This window comes from Acomys minous, assembly GCF_964271855.1.
Source record: "Acomys minous genome assembly, chromosome: 11".
NCBI classification, from domain to species: domain Eukaryota; kingdom Metazoa; phylum Chordata; class Mammalia; order Rodentia; family Muridae; genus Acomys; species Acomys minous.
The window spans coordinates 23,234,451-23,250,710 of record NC_140492.1 but is presented as its reverse complement, the minus strand read 5'-3'; the positions used below and the strand labels follow the sequence as shown (position 1 = coordinate 23,250,710).

Here is a 16,260-nt window from a genome sequence, read left to right as displayed (position 1 = left end):
TTTTTTTGTTTTTTTAATCACTGAGAACTCACTGTCATACCCACAAAGTTAAGGTGACTAAGCATTTGGGCTGGGAGAAGTAAGAAAATATAAAACCTTAATCAAATTGTGTCCTGAACAAGAACATTGAGCAATGTATTCCTGGTGGAAAGGTGCCGAGGACACAGATTTGTTTTGATAAAAGCAGAAACATTTTAGCAGAGGACCTGAAAAATGGATTTTGCTTCTTAGCAAGAAAATGAACTTGACGTGGCAGGGCATGCTTCAGAGGGACCACGGATGCTCAAGCATCGAAAAAGGTCTGAGGTTAACAATAGTTTATTCTTCGATCCCGCACAACCGGATTTCTTTTAAAAAAAGGACAAAAGAAAGTCAGTTGAAGGACTAGAGTTGTGTTTAATGTGAAGATGGTATCTGTTTAATATGATAAACTCCCTGAAATTACATTGCTCTAAAGTCATAGCAGAAGCAATGTCAAAAAACAAAGGAAACTTAAAACCTTGAGGAAAACACGCACGGAAATTTACAAGCAGCAGTATTTTTAATTTAAGGGTAGGCAGGATATAAATCAAACCATTCAAACCAAGCAGGACTCAAATCGCCAAATAATAACCTCAAGCTGGGAGAAGCGTTGGCTTCTGTAACCGCATGTAAGGACACGAGAAAAGCTGTTTTTCACTGTGACCTTCACATATTCTGGACAAAGAAACGGCAAGAGCAGCCTGCATGGCGGAATAAATCAGCACTCAGCCTGTTGTGCTGTCTGGAAAGGCGGAACTGAAGGAGGCGGCGTACCAACAGAAAAAGTCGTTAGACTCGCAGGAGAGAAGTTCCAGCTGTGTGGCCACTATGATGCTATCACTGGGCTGACTCTGCAATGCTCCAACAACAGGATTGCAAACAGAGCACAGTCACTTGAACGGTTTTATAAGTAAACCGAGAGCTGTCCACGCATAACAAGGAAGATTTAGAATCTTCTTTACCACAGTAGGACATGTGCCCGGGGGCTTTTGCATTGTCACAGAAGTAGTGACACAACTTCACATTGCTGCATTTGTGTCAGAAATGAGTGAAGAGCAGAGAAGGAGACTTAGAATCGTATTTTCATCTATAGTGTTTAAGGATGGCCTCTTGTTCTTTCTTTTGGAGGAGTAGGTCAGTAGGGGAGGCAAAGTCTTTCTCTCCTCGATAAAAAGCAGACATATTTAGCATATCTGTTTATGCAACATATGGCATGAGGAAGGAAGGTTTTAAACAAATATATCTGTAACTGTGGTCCTGAAGTGGAGCTTTCTCATCCCTATGAAAGTGTGCCATTGTTTATACTTAATTTTGACAGGACAGTGATAGAAATGCTTTGATTTTCCCCTTCAGTTGTGAGAACAAGTCAAAACATGTTAATTTTATAGTACTTTACATTTGCTTATGTATTTATGTATAAATAAGAGACTCATACAAACTACAGCATGAGTGTGGAGGTCAGAGGGCATAATTCTGGATAGAGTCAGTTCTCTCCTTCAATCACGCGGGGGCCTGTGATCAAGCTTAGGTCATCAGTTTTCACAGATGGTGCCTGTATCCAAATGAGCCATCTTGCCAGCACTGGTCCTATAGTTTTATGATTGACACACAAATCATATACAAAAAATGTTTAAATGAGACATGTCTTTACACTGAATATGAACTATTACTGTGTAGAGAAGAGATGGTGAGAGTATAAGCTCTAACAGTGACAATAATCTTAGATTATTAAAAAATAAAAACCTTAGTTAAATTGGGTAATTGAAGTCATCCTTTTATGTTAAATTCAGAATTTATACTATTTTCTCTTCAATCATGTATAATGAGATTATATTTAAAAATGTACATGTATAGTTAGACATATATACATGCCATAACAATTAGTTTTAAAAAAAGATGTCGTGAACTTGAAGGAGAGTAGGGATGAGTATATGAGAGAGTTTAGAGGGAGGAAATGGATGGGAGGAAATTATAGTAGTCTGGATTGGCATCTGTGGTCTCTTAATGTTTGCATGATTTCTGTTCAGGTCCTCCTAGTTTTCAGAGTCTCTGTTGAGAAGTCAGGTGTAAGTGTTTGCCATTATATGTGACTTGATGTTTTCTCTTACAGCTTTTAATACTCTGTCTTTATTCTGTACATTTAATGTTTTTAATTATTATGTGGTGGAAGTATTTTCTTTTCTGGTTGGATCTATTTGGAGTTTTGTTGGCTTTTTGTATGTTTATGGGCATTTCTTTCTTTAGGTTGGGGAAGTTTTCTTCTATGATTTTGTTGAAAAGGTTTTCTGGGCCTTGGAGCTTGGAGGCTTTTCCTTCTTCTATGTTTTATTATTCTTGGATTTGGTCTTTTTATAGTGTCCCAGATTTCTTGGGTGTTTTGTGTCAGGAATTTTTTAGTTTTAATGTGACCCGACCTGCGGGGTTCAACTAAAACTCAGGAGGGAGGTCACCTGTTGAGAAATGCAAGACACAAGGAAGGAGAGCAAATCTGATTGATCAAACTCTCAAACTCTATTAGTCAGGCAACAGCTTTTACACTTCAGACGGCAGGGAAGTATATCGCTATAGCAATGCAGCTGCAGGCTTTTCTCAAAACACAGGGAATTCCAGGAAGGGTCATAATGTCCTGCCACACAGGCTATCTTGCTTTGTCTTCGTCTAGCTTCAGTCTAACTGCTGACTCACAACAGGGTCGCTCCATCCCTATCTGTCTTTTGTTGCTGACTCACAACAGGGTCAGCTAGTTTCTGGTGAAAGGTAAGCTCTGGGAAAGACAGAGACTTAAAGGTGCAGACTTGGACAAGGTGGCTGAACATTGGCCATGTGGCCCATCGTCCCCAACATTAATGGTTTTTTTTTTTTGAATGATGTATCGATAACTTCAATTCCATCTTCCATACCTGAGATTCTCTTTTCCGTCTCTTGTATTCCATTGGCATTGTTGTGTCCATGGTTCCTGTTCTCTCCCCTATGTTTTCCAACTCTAAGATTGCAATTGCATCAGCTTGTGTTTTCTTTGTTTCTTCTAATTCTTTTTTTTTCTTTTTGGTTTTTCAAAACAGGGTTTCTCTGTGTAGCCTTGCCTGTCCTGGACTCATTTTGTAGACCAGGTTGGCCTCGAACTCAGAATGATCCATTTGCCTCTGCCTCCCTAGTACTTGGATTAAAGGCATGCATCACCACACCTGGCTACCCTCTTCAGGTCTTGAATAGTCTTATTTCTTTCTTTCTCCCGTTAGATTGAATTTTTCTGTAGTTCTTTGTAGGATTTATTTATTTCCTTCATTTCTTTGGATGTATTTTCCTGTAATTCGTTATAGGATTTATTCAATTCCTTCATCTGTTTGAATTGGATTGAATTGTAGAATCACTAGTTTCCAGTAGTGTTATATGGCTCTGAGTTTTGTTGCTAGTCTTGTGTTGTCCTCTAGGAATCTGGTTGTCTCTGGTGTTATCAGGCCTAGAGATTCCTCCAATATGGTTCCCTCTCTCTCTCTCTCTCTCTCTCTCTCTCTCTCTCTCTCTCTCTCTCTGTGTGTGTATGTGTGTTTGGGTGTGTGTCCCACCATTAATTATAGCACTCTGAGGGCAGAGGCAGATAGATCTGAGTCCAAGGCTATCCTTGTCTACCTGGTGAGTTTGAGGCCAGCTGTGGATATAGAGACTCCAGGACAGCTAGGACTATGTGGAAAGACCCTGTCTCACAAAAGCAAAGACAAAAGACTGGTGTTTTCTAATCCTTGAGGGTGACTTTAGATACAAATAAAAATTCTGATTAATAATTATTGAGAATATGGAGAAATTTAAACTCTTAAATATAGCCAGTGGAACCTTAAAATGTTTCCCCTACCTTGAAAAGTAGATTAGAGAGTCCTAATAGAATGTCCTCCCCTCTGTCTCAGTTTCCTGGTAAATGAAGGCTTTCGTGGGACATGCTCCTTGGGCTAATATGCAGATATAAGTGAGTATATACCATTTGAGTCTTTCTGCTTCTGGGTTAACTCACTCATTATGATCATTTCTAGCTCAATCTATTTATCCACAAATTTCAGGAATTCCTTGTTTTTAATAGCTGAGTAGTATTCCATAGTGTATATGTACCACAGGAAACTGAGACAGAGGGGAGGACATTCTATTGGGACTCTAGATGAGAGAAGCATGGGAGAATGGCAAAGTAGAAGGATCCAGAGGGTCCTAGAAACCTACAAGTAGAACATTATGAAAGGCAGATTTGGGCACAGGGGTTCCGCTCAAACTAAGGCACCAGCCAAGGACAATACAGGCGGTAAACCTTAAACCCCTACCCAGATCTAGTCAATAGTCAGAACATTCTCCACAGTTGAGTAGAGAGTGGGATATTACTTTCTCACATACTCTGGTGCCTCACCTTTGACCATGTCCCCTGGAGGGGGAGACCTGGTGGCACTCAGAGGAAGGACAGCAGACTACCAAGAAGAGACTTGATACCCTATGAACATATACAGGGGGAGGTAATCCCCTTCAGTCACAGTCATAGGGGAGGGGAATAAGGGGAAAATGGGAGGGAGGGAAGAATGGGAGGATACAAGGGATGGGATAACCATTGAGATGTAACAAGAATAAATTAATAAAGGAGAAAAAAAAAGAAAAGTAGATTACTAAGTTTTCAAATGTTAAACACGATTTTTTTGTGTGTGTGACTCAATAAGTCCATTCTGAGTTATAAACTCAAAATATAGAAATATTAATTCACAGAAAACACACAGCTGGAGAGACAACTCAGTAGTTAAGAGCACTAATTGATCTTGCATAAAATCTGCGCTCTATCTTGGTATCAATTTGGTGGTTTACAACCACCCAGAATGCTTGTTCCATGCGATTCTAACCTCTGTGGGCACCAGGTATGAATGTAGGCCACTTACACATATGCAGATGAAATATTAACACGCATACAGTAAAAATAAATCTCAAGCTTGTGCATATCTCATACTCACGTGTTACCCACAAAGGATCAAGTAGAAAGCCCCAAATATATATCAACTGACAAAAGGATAAAACATGTGACCTATCTGTACAATAAGATGCTCTTCAGTAATAATCTGTGCAGTGATAATGATGGACTGTGAACGTATATTAAGGAAAGAAATCAGTAACAAAAGCTATATATTGTGTACCCTTGTTACCTGAAGTGTAAAGGATATGTGTATCCTGGAGACGGAAAGTGAAGTGGGCAGGATGGCACTGAGGAAGATGGGGACAGTAAGAAGACATGATGACTGCCAACTGATGGGATCAGGGTGTCTTCTAGAGGCAATTGTGGTGTGCTAGATGTAAACTTCAATGGCAGTTGTAAAAACCATATAAATAAATATACCAAAGACTGAAGAAGGGCGCACTATTTTGGTGTCAACATAAATATATTTCTTGCATTTTCTTAAGCTTGTTCATTATAAAATTTCTAATGCCATTTTCACTGTTGGGGAATGATTTTCATTTCTAATAGCTTATTTGGTGATTTAAAAGAAATTGGTTAAAATGTGTTACAATCTCGTTAATAGGCTTCACGTGGAATTTAGAAAAAAAGCGATGTTTTTCGCATTAAGCATATCAAAAGAAACAACAAAGGTGAGGAAAGTTTTGAATCTGTGCATATAATTGGGTAGAATTATTATATTTATCTCTCTGGGTCTTGAACTGAGGAAAGAAATTCATTAAGGAAAGATTACAAACTTTCTACTCCTTAACCTTTGCTGCTAAGTTTCAGTTATTTAAAGGCATCCTTTTCCCATTCTACTTTACTCACTTTTTTCTTTTTTGAACAGCTAGCTACACTTTAGGTTTTTATTGTTATTATTTTGATTACAGCAAGACACTTAGCGAACAGAAAGTCAGGTGGATAGAACCTCAATCATAAAACCATTAAGAAATCTTTCACTGTGGTTATGCTTTATAACAGCCAATTCCATAAACTCTCTTTTTTCCTCCTCTTGCAGCCAATTTACTATCATATCATAAATTTCAATGCCACCCTCCCTCAATCTCATTAAAAGAGCAGCTTTAATCTCTTTTCTCTAGGTCCCTTATCACTGGGAAAACATATTCAATAGCAGAGATCATGGTGGGCTGTCTAGGATTACTAAAATTTCATTACTTCCATAAAATTTGTCACAGCGCATTTGCAGATAGGCCATGAATTATCCCTGAATGTTACACCTGTCAAAATAGATGATTTGGGCTCCTTTGGAGATTGGATTTGCTAACCTCATTATTCCTTCAATCCCAACTTTCCTGAGATTCTCTGGTGATGTGAAATGTAAGGGGCTTCATGGATTTGAAGACAGCTGCAAGAGGAAAATGGTGTAGAGAGCAGGTAGAACACCCCAAGCCCAGATGAAATCTGACCCAAGGCAACCATGAAGGGAACCAGAAATCAGAGATGTTTCCTTCATTGGTTTACTTTGGCTAACTAGAAAGACTGTGACATGACAACTGTTAACTAGGGGAAAGTGTATTTCTTCTGTGCTTGAAGAGAAAGTTTTATTTTTAATTTTCCACTTATACTTCTTTATATCCTTTAATGTAATGTATGAAGAGCCTCTGTACGTAGCTATTCTACATTTCTAGGATATTTGTTTATTCAATTCAAAGAAAACATAGTTTCTGGTCTCAAGAGGTTATACTCTGATTCATTATTTATTTCAGCATAGTAAATAAATGTTGATACTTTGATAATTAAATGCATAGGGGGTGGAAAAAGATATATTTCAAACACGGAAGAACAGGAAGTATCACAGATGTGATCCTTTGGGTGGTAACTGAATGAAGGATTATATAGGAAAGAGGGCTACGAAGACTGACAGGCAACAGGTGTGAGCCCATGGATAGTTAGGACCTATGGGATATGCTAGTGGCTTCTAGTCAGGCAACATAAGTTGAGCACTTGGAAATGAGGAAGCTTACAAATTTTGTGGAGGGACCTAGAATTCATCCTGAGCACTATGGGGAACCATGATAGCATTTTAAGCAGGGAGCATTTAAGCAATAAATAATGTTTCTCTCATCAAAGGCTGTGCCAGTCATGAGAAATAACTTTGAGGGGTTGAAGAAGTATAAGAAAAATCAATTGCAGTCAGTCTGTGTAAGAATCTAGACACAGGAGTTTTCCAGATTTGGGACTCTAGATGAGAGAAGTAGGGGAGAATGGTAAAGTAGAAGGATCCAGAGGGTCCTAGAAGTCTACAAGTAGAACATTATGATAGGCAGATTTGGGCACAGGGGTCCTGCTCAAACTAAGGCACCAGCCAAGGACAATACAGGTGGTAAACCTTAAACCCCTACCCAGATCTAGACAATGGACAGAACACTCTCCACAGTAGAGTGGAGAGTGGGATATTACTTTCTCACATACTCTGGTGCCTCAACTTTGACCATGTCCCCTGGAGGGGGAGACCTGGTGGCACTCAGAGGAAGGACAGCAGGTTACCAAGAAGAGACTTGATACTCTATGAACATTTACAGGGGGAGGTAATCCCCCTCAGGAACAGTTATAGGGAAGGGGAATAAGGGGGAAATGGGAGGGAGGGAAGAATGGGAGGATACAAGGGATGGGATAACCATTGAGATGTAACAAGAATAAATTAATAAAGTAAAAAAAAAAGATTAAAGAAAAAAAAAGAATCTAGACACAGTGATGAAAGATGAAACCTTAAGAGTGGTAAGAAAAGAAAGGCTTGTAATGGAAGTGTTGGTTTCCTTGAAAACTCAGTTGTGTTATGTAAATATATTTTATTTTTACTTTAATCCGAAGTATAGGAATTCCATTTCAGCTTTTTGTCCACATATGTTAATTGTCTCATGTGGGGAGTGGCTTTTGCCAGCTGGTAAGGACTTCTTTGTGCTACATGGAGAAGGACATGGTTTAGGGCTGTGAGGATATAAGAACACAGAGAGAGTGTGGTGTGATGTGTGGTATTGGTGTGTGATACGTAGCAGTTTGAAGAGACCAAAGTGTGGTGGTTTGAAGCAGATGGAGAGAAACTCTTTGGGATGCAGCAGCTTGGAGGAGACTGCTAGCTGCCTCTGCTGTTGATAGAGACAGATATAGCCCCAAAGAACCCAATTGACCCTAAACAGCCAGGAGAAGCATAAATGTCCCCTCTCCTCACTAACCTCCTCTCTCCTACATAGGGTTGGGAGGTTGAGGCTTAAACACCTCAAATAAAGAAGAGTTTAAAAGAAAGAGAGCTACAGAGACTGGCCAGGAGCAAAACTGAGATAGTGACAAGGCAGAGTTGAGAAACAGATCAAGACGGCTTTGGGATTCTACAAGATATTCAAACGAAGGAATTACTAGGTAAATAACAATTTCATGTTCTGAAATAGACAAAAACAGAGACGAACAGATGATGGTTATTTTTAGCCTCACTGTTTCTGATATTTTTAGCTGAGTGTAGACCACTCTAGCAAGGATATAGCAGAAGTATTCCAGTACATAGCAAAGCCTGGAGAGATGCAGAGACCACGACAAAAGAGAGATGAATTCTTGTCCTGACTTTCCGTGCCTGAGGCTTAAAGCAGCTACTGGGCTCTGAGCCTCAGCATATCTGTAGAGGAAAAAAGAGAGAGCTCCCTCAGAGACAGGTTTCATCACCAAGCTCACTCCTCTAGTACAGTCTGCATTTGTCCTAAGGTAGAAGTAGTTCCTGTCTTGGCATCCAGTTCCCATGGGATGAGGGTTAAGGGATAATGTATTGATTGCAAACCTCTGACATTTTTCCGTCTGTAATGCGAACTCTGCTTAAGCAATGCAAGAAGCTTTAAAAAGTCCAGACTAAAGTAGTTATTTAGATACAGTCTTGTTCTTGTCATCTCTATCATCGCAATATTTTATGTATTTATTTATGAATTTATTGGTAATGTATTTGTTATATTCATTTTTTTAATTTTCACTGTGATAAGATATGTGACAGAACACCCTCAAGAAAAAGAGCATATTAACTTGTAATGTTAAGGGTAATATAGGGGAAAAAGCACAGAGTCTACCATGATGAGGAAAGCATGGCAGTTGGAACGGTTTGGCCTGTGGCTGCAGAAGCTTTTAGTCACTGGCCACTTTTTAAATTGTGACTTAAGTTTTTTGAGATTATATTATAATTACATCACTTTTGTCTTCTTTCTTCCCTTCAACTCCTCCCATGTATCCTTTCTTCTTTCCTTCAATTTTGTTCTCTCTCTCTCTCTCTCTCTCTCTCTCTCTCTCTCTCTCTCTCTCTCTCTCTCTCTCTCTCTTCTCTCTCTGGTTTTTCGAGACAGTTTTTCTGTGTAGTCTTGGCTGTCCTGGAACTCTCTTGGTAGACTAGGCTGGCCTCAAAGTCACAGAGATCGAGCTGCCTCTGCATCCTGACTATGGGATTAAAGGTATGTGCCACCATACCTGCCTAAATTCATGGTTTTGGGTTGTTTTTTTGTTTGTTTGTTTAATTGTTTTTTTTCCATGTTTCATTATTTTATTTTTCTTGGGGTTTGTAATGACTTCAGTTTTAATTTCAAAATAAAATACAATTACTAATTCAGCCCAGACATAGAAAAATCTCTAGCATACATTCACACACACCAGATATTTGTTCTTTTTCAGACACTGAACATTCTGTCTTTGGGTACTTCCTGTTTACTACACGTGGTTACCCTCTCCATTTAGCAGTCATTATGGCTGTCCATAATCAACACAAGGTCCTTTTTGTTCACAATCAATTCCATTCCATTCCGTTCCACTTACTTTCTTGTCTCGCCACTTGTCAACTGTATTTTCACAACAAGTTTTGTAACATCTGCACTTTGCTCTGTAACTGAAATTAAGTATTCTCCTTAAAAGAGAAAGCCATATTTGGTCCATTTGCTTTCCTTAGGGTCCATTCCTCTGTCACAATTGGACTTTCTTTTCTTTGGCTCCAATGTCTCTTGTACAGGGACATCTTCACATACTCCCACTATTGGCTCGAAATTCTGCTGTCATATTTGGCATTGGGGGTATGCTTTCCTGTGGTTTGGCTTTGACACACAGTTTCAATGTATCACCTGTGATAGGAGGAAGGGATACACGGCTTTCAGATCATGTTCTTGGTATAACAGGCCTCTTATTAAATGTCTAACTCACGGTTCAATATTCTCAAAGACGGAGAATGTCAGTTGGGTGTAAATATGTGTTCTTGAAAAACTTAGCCTTCCTTTCTCATAATGCATCTTGTGCACTTTTTCAAGAGTTCATTAGATAGTTCCTTGGGCCTTAGTGTCTCTGTTTCTGGAACAACATCCTTGCTTTTAATAGATCCAGATAGCCAACTCTCCCACCTCCAAATCCTGGGAAAGGGAGGCAGGGAGCAGATCGCGCATGAGCGTGCTCTAGTGAGATTACACGTTCCTGTCACGCATCTTGGCGGTGCCGCGGAGAGGCCTGGGAAGCGGCCATCTTGCGGGTCCCAGGCGGCTGGCGACTTGGGCACAGCTCTAAATGTGTACCTGCAAGCGGATGTTGAGGATCACAGAGCCCGCGTTGTAGAAGTACGGGAAGTTCATGTGCAGCTGCCAAGCCAGCTCTTGAAGAAGGCGAGCAGGGTGTGGGAGAGCCCCTTGCAGAAAGCGGCATACAGAGTAGCAGCCACGGGGCCCACGGCCCTGAGCGCCAGGGCCGACGAGGCGCCAGCGGGGTCCCTGGCTTCTTCCCACCTGGACGGGGGTCTCCGCAATTTTTCGCGCACTCCCGAGCAAAGCCGGACTGTGGCTAGGATGACGTGGCCACTCTCTAGCACCACAACGTCAGCGGCTGCGGCTCGCCCCCGCCACTCCCTCCCTTCGTTTGTTTAATTGTTATTTTACATATATGTGTATATGTGTATTCCTAAATATAGAAACACAATATCCTCAATCCATATAATAGTACATTGATGAATGTTTTCGGGACTTACCTCACCAGCATGGCTGCCTAAATGTGGCCTGAACAGTGATCAGTCACTTTTTAAAGGTAAGACAGGAGTCAGAGAGTCAACCTAGCACTGGAGATGTGGCATAACCCTCAAATATCCACTCTTTGTGGTATCTGTCCACCAGAAATGCCTCACCTCCTAAGATTTCAACAGTCTCCCAGAACAGTGACAAGTAAAAGCCAAACTTATGAGTCTGTGGGAAGCAGTTCAGACTTGCAACCCTAGCAGTTAACTAACTATCTGAAGAGATAAGCATCACCTACTTACATCAATGAATCAAATTAGCAGTAAAAAAAAAAGTATTTTAATGAACATTTTTTTCTTTTTATATAATGGGGGCATGGTGGTCACAATGTCAGGATTCCATTAGTTTTCCTAAGCTGAAGCTGAATGTAATAATTAAAAAACTTTTCATCTTTTTGAAGCCATATTTTGATCATAGTTTCTTTCTTTTTTCTTTTTCATTTTTTCTTTTCTTTCTCTTTAATTTTTCTATTTTGAGACAGGGTTTCTCTGTGTAGCCTTGGTTGTCCTAGACTCATTTTGTAGACCAAGATGGCTTCTAACTCAAAGAGATACATCTGTTTCTGCTTCCCAGAGTGCAGAGATTACAGGCATGTACCACTATGCCCAGCTTGGTCATAGTTTCAAATCATATACTTATTGATATTTGCTGACTGGCACTTTGTAAGTATTAAATATATAAAAATATGCTTGACAGTTGTCCTAGTTAGGGTTACTGTTGCTATGATGAGACAGCATAGCCAAAAGTAACTTGGGGAGGAAAGAGCTTATTTGGCTTAGACTTCCACATACACTGCACATCCTAGACTATCACTGAGGGAAGTCCAAACAGAAACTCAGCAGAGCCAGAACCTGGAGGTAGGAGCTGAAGTAAAGGTCATAGAGGGGTGCTGCTTACTAGCTTGCTTATCATGTATTACTTAGCACCTGCCTTCTTAAACAACCAAGACCACGAGCCCAGGGAAAATACCAACCCTTCGCCCATAAGTAATTAATTGAGAAAATTGTTTGACAGCCAATCTTAAAAGGGTATTTTGAAAATTGAGGTTCCGTTCTCTGAGAAGACTTTAACTGAGTCAAATTGACATAAGAAAACTCATCACAAGAATGTTTTCTTCACATGACAGGCCCAGTATACATATGAGCCCATCATGATTGGGACTTCAGTCCCAAGACCACACGCAAGTTCAAATCAGACAAAGAGCTCAGCAGAGATGGAGGAGGGAATCCGCAAGCCCCATCCTGATCTGAGGAGCTATTGGTAATTTGCTGACTACTGGCAGAGCGAGAGTCTGATCTTCTGAGATGCATTGTTTGAGAGGCTACCCATGATCCAATAGATGGTCCTGAACCTATGCATGTAGAATCAGCACTAAGTGAACTGAGTCCTACTGAAGAAAAAAAAATTAATGAAATTATAAGGAAAAAGAAGTGGGGGAAGTAGGAGAGGACTTAGAGAGAAGAGATGAGTTATTGTTTATGTATGTATGACATTCTCAGATCCAAAATAATAATAAGAATGAAATAAGTCAAAAAGGAAAAATGTTTGATAGCACAGAAGAAAATAATTTGAAGTATAAATAAACATAAAAATCAAAACAAAATAACTAAGTCATGAAAACTGTGAAGCAGAGATTAAACTACAAAAAAAGGTTAGATATGATTTTACAAAATAAATAGTGTGGAATATTGTTTCACTCTGAAGAAGTGACAGCTACAGACTACTGACCTCAGTGATGAAGGAAGCACAGCATAAAGATAGCTGGGAGTTCAGGGCTCCATCTGAGTCACAGGGATAACCATCCAGTAGAATCAGCTTGCTCTTCTGAAGCAGCTGGAGGCCAAGTGGTAGAAGATGCACATGGTACGCGAGCACATTACAAAGTCTGCACCTCCCTAAGATGCAGGTGAAGAGTTGGACTTGATACTAAATATAGTGACAAAACCCTGGGGAATGTTTAAGCAGGGGGATGCGGCTGTGATGGGGACCTTAGGCCCATCATTCTGGAGCCAGGTGTGGTGTCATGTCCCATTAACCCATCACTCAAGAGATGGCTGCAGGAAGATCTGCATATCAATGCCAGATTCACCTGCATAGGGACTTGCAGGACAGCATGGACTGCTTGAGCCCTTGACTCATAGAAGCAAAGCAAAGCAAAAAACAAACAAACAAAACAAAACCCACCAAAAAACAATGTAACATATCCACTCCCCTCCCCCCCCCCACACACACTGCTACTCCCACACCAATACTAACAGGGAGTCAGTCATTCTGCGTTCTTTGAGAGACTAAGTATAAAGGTGAATGGTGAGGGTGGAATTCTCTAACTATATATAAACAGTCTCCATTACCCTGGCAAGGGGCGGCAAGCAGGCCTCCATCAGGAGCTGGTTAGAAAACCACAGCTAAGTATTAATCAAAGAAACATGTAATCTAATAAAAGAGATTCTTCCTGGCTGGAAGCTATCATTAAATCATTTTCCAACAACCACGGGAATCCATAAAGAATGTCATCTTTTTATCTTAAAGCATTTATTTCTCCAGCTTCAGCTATATGTTTCAGTGGGGGAAAAAAAAATCACACTTAAAAAATAGAGAGAAAAGGCTCCTTTTCTATCTTTTTATGCATTTTATGCACAAAAAGATAATGCATTGTGACTAGTTCAAAGCATTCAACTCTTAAAGGAAAATTACACAGGAACATTTTTAAGAGCTATGCAGCTAAATAAAACCATGTTATATATGGAAAGGAAAGAAGGAGAGGAATTTAGTTAACTAAGATCAGCACTATAAATTCCAGTCACTCGTAAGTTGTGAAAAACTGTACAATTCCTGGTAAAAGTTTTGTTATTAAAATTTTTGTGGAAAGAGGAAGAACAAAAAATGAATAGTATTTCCATATATCATAGTTCCAGGACAGAAGGTATTTAATAAAAAATAATAATTTTTGTAGAAACTCAGAGGAAACTAATTATCCATTTACCAGTCCAAAAAAGTGAAGACAAAAACAAAGAAAACAACCCCACTTAACATATCTTACATAAAAGCAAAATTTGGAGACAACATACTCAATAGGAGAAGCATAGGCAGATAAACTGTTGTATAAGAGGTACCTCATTATGCTAAGGAATTTAAAGTGGAATTTGAACAATAAACATGAGTGTAAAATTCAGACATTATTTTAGGGTTTGAAGAGATGACTTTGCAGGACAGAGTTCTTCCTGCTCAGGTAGAGGATGCATGTTCAGTACAGCACCTGTGCTGGGTGGCTTACAACTGCCTGCACCCATAGCTTCACAAGATCCAGTGCCTTCTTGTCACCTCTACAAACACCTGCACACACGTGTCATACACCCGCAGATACACATATCCATTTACACAAATAATAAAATAATTCTGGCCTTGTTTTACAAATATTGATGGGGACTTTCTGAAAGAAAAATGTCTTAAAATGATTATATTTTTAAATAGTTTGATTATAAGTGGAAAGATACACTTCCTGTGGATTGAATAAAAGCTATGTAGGAAAACTAACTCTAAGTAAGTCTTTTGTTATTTTTCAATGCTAGTAACCTTTGTAACAGAAGATACATACGTGTTCTTCTCCCTACAGTAAAATTTAACAATGAAATCATCAAATGAGAAGTTCATTCAATGCCTCCCAATCTCTCAGGCAGTTGTTAAATATGTAACATGTAACTTTTGGTGTGTCATGGAGGGCTCTTCATCTTTTCATGAAACCCCAGCCCCTTTCCTTCTTTGCCTTCTCTACATGGTGACTTAGCACGGAGGCTTGTGGTAGGTGAGGAGCAAGGGTGAGAAGTGGGAAAAGGAAGACCTGAGAGTCTTATGGGGGCCAGGGTGGGGCATGAAAGTCAGAGAGGTTGGAGATAGTGAGGAAGTGGACCCCAGAAGCGACTTAGCTAAAATGTCATCATGCATCTGACACATTGTATACTGATCACAAAATCAATGACTCTTAAAAAAAATAATGCATGTCAACCAAAGCTCATTTTTTCCTAGCATGTTCTTTTGCACCAAACTGATTACTCTTGAGTGCACATAAAGTACCAGATGGGATTACATGCTTTCTATATGGTAAGAGCTTAAAGAAGAAACTGTTACTTTATTCTCTTCTCCTTCAGCCTCTCATATCTTTACATGCACCAGATCAATTGATCATTTTTTCTATCTTAACCATTAGCTTTGCAGTATAAGCTATATTCATTTAATTTAGTAGGCACTTAAAAGTCTGTTAATGTGGTCTTAACTTTCTTTGACTTTTTATAGTTCATTTTCCACTTAGAAGCCACACTTATTTTTTTTAATAGAATCATTAAAACTTCAAACTAGCTATGCCTTTTCATTGCAGTTAGAGTAGCCAACAAGCTCTTCGTGCCTGGTTCCCATTATGCTATCTAAACTCCGTACCCTGTGCTTTCTCCTCTCACAACACAGAAAGTCCTTCCCTATCCATGGCCTTTGCACTCAACCCCTGTCTGAAGAGATGACGTTATGCTTTTTTTCTAGTCATTTTCCTTCTCTTCATGTGTGTTTCTGCTTAAGTACCACCTCTCCTTGGAGGGACTTGCCCAAAATCCTTACCTGTTGTTGCTCTTCCCTCATGATGTATCTTCATCATTTGCTTTACCTCTCTAGAGTGCACTTGTTATCATCTCTTTGTATTCTCATGGGATACCTGAGTGCTGTGGGCACAGAGATCTGATTATCTTGTTGCTTCTGTCTGTTCAGTTTTAGATTAGTACCTGGAATGACAACCATTCTCACATGATTTCAAGTCTGTCTTCTTTTGTATGAGCGTTTTCTTTCATCCTACCTAATTATATATTTTTTTTCCAAGGGGAATTACACTGACCTCTTAATGTAGTGCACAGAATGTCTAAGTCACTTGGCCAGTGACGCAATACCATTTAAAGTAAAAGACTTGAAAATAGGCAAGAAAACCAATCTTCTACTTTGTAAATCCCGAAAACGTCTTTGGAAAAAATTCAAAATATTTAGGTAACAGTCATTTGCCTGGGGTGAAAGAAAATAGGAAGCAAAGCTGGCGTGGGCTTAGTTGGGAAGGATAAAATTGGAGGGTCTACCTCAGTGTTGTTGGGCTGTAGTCTATGCCATTCCCTCCCCCTCTCTTCACACATCACTAGAACATCAACAGCAGATGTATTAGAAGCAGCAAAGGTGAAGAACACCACTTCGACCTTCACTTTGTCTGCCTGCATTGTGTAATATACT

General features: G+C 39.6%; 1 pseudogene across 1 annotated transcript; it reads right to left on the bottom strand.

Annotated features, from left to right (window-relative positions):
• Window positions 1–9,489: 9,489 nt before the first annotated feature.
• Window positions 9,490–15,643, bottom strand: LOC311608861 (small integral membrane protein 10-like protein 1; annotated as a pseudogene). The gene is made up of 2 exons: window positions 15,610–15,643; window positions 9,490–10,846 (listed from the first exon to the last, which is right to left on the bottom strand). The product of its transcript is annotated as a small integral membrane protein 10-like protein 1 (transcript).
• Between the last annotated feature and the right edge of the window lie 617 nt (window positions 15,644–16,260).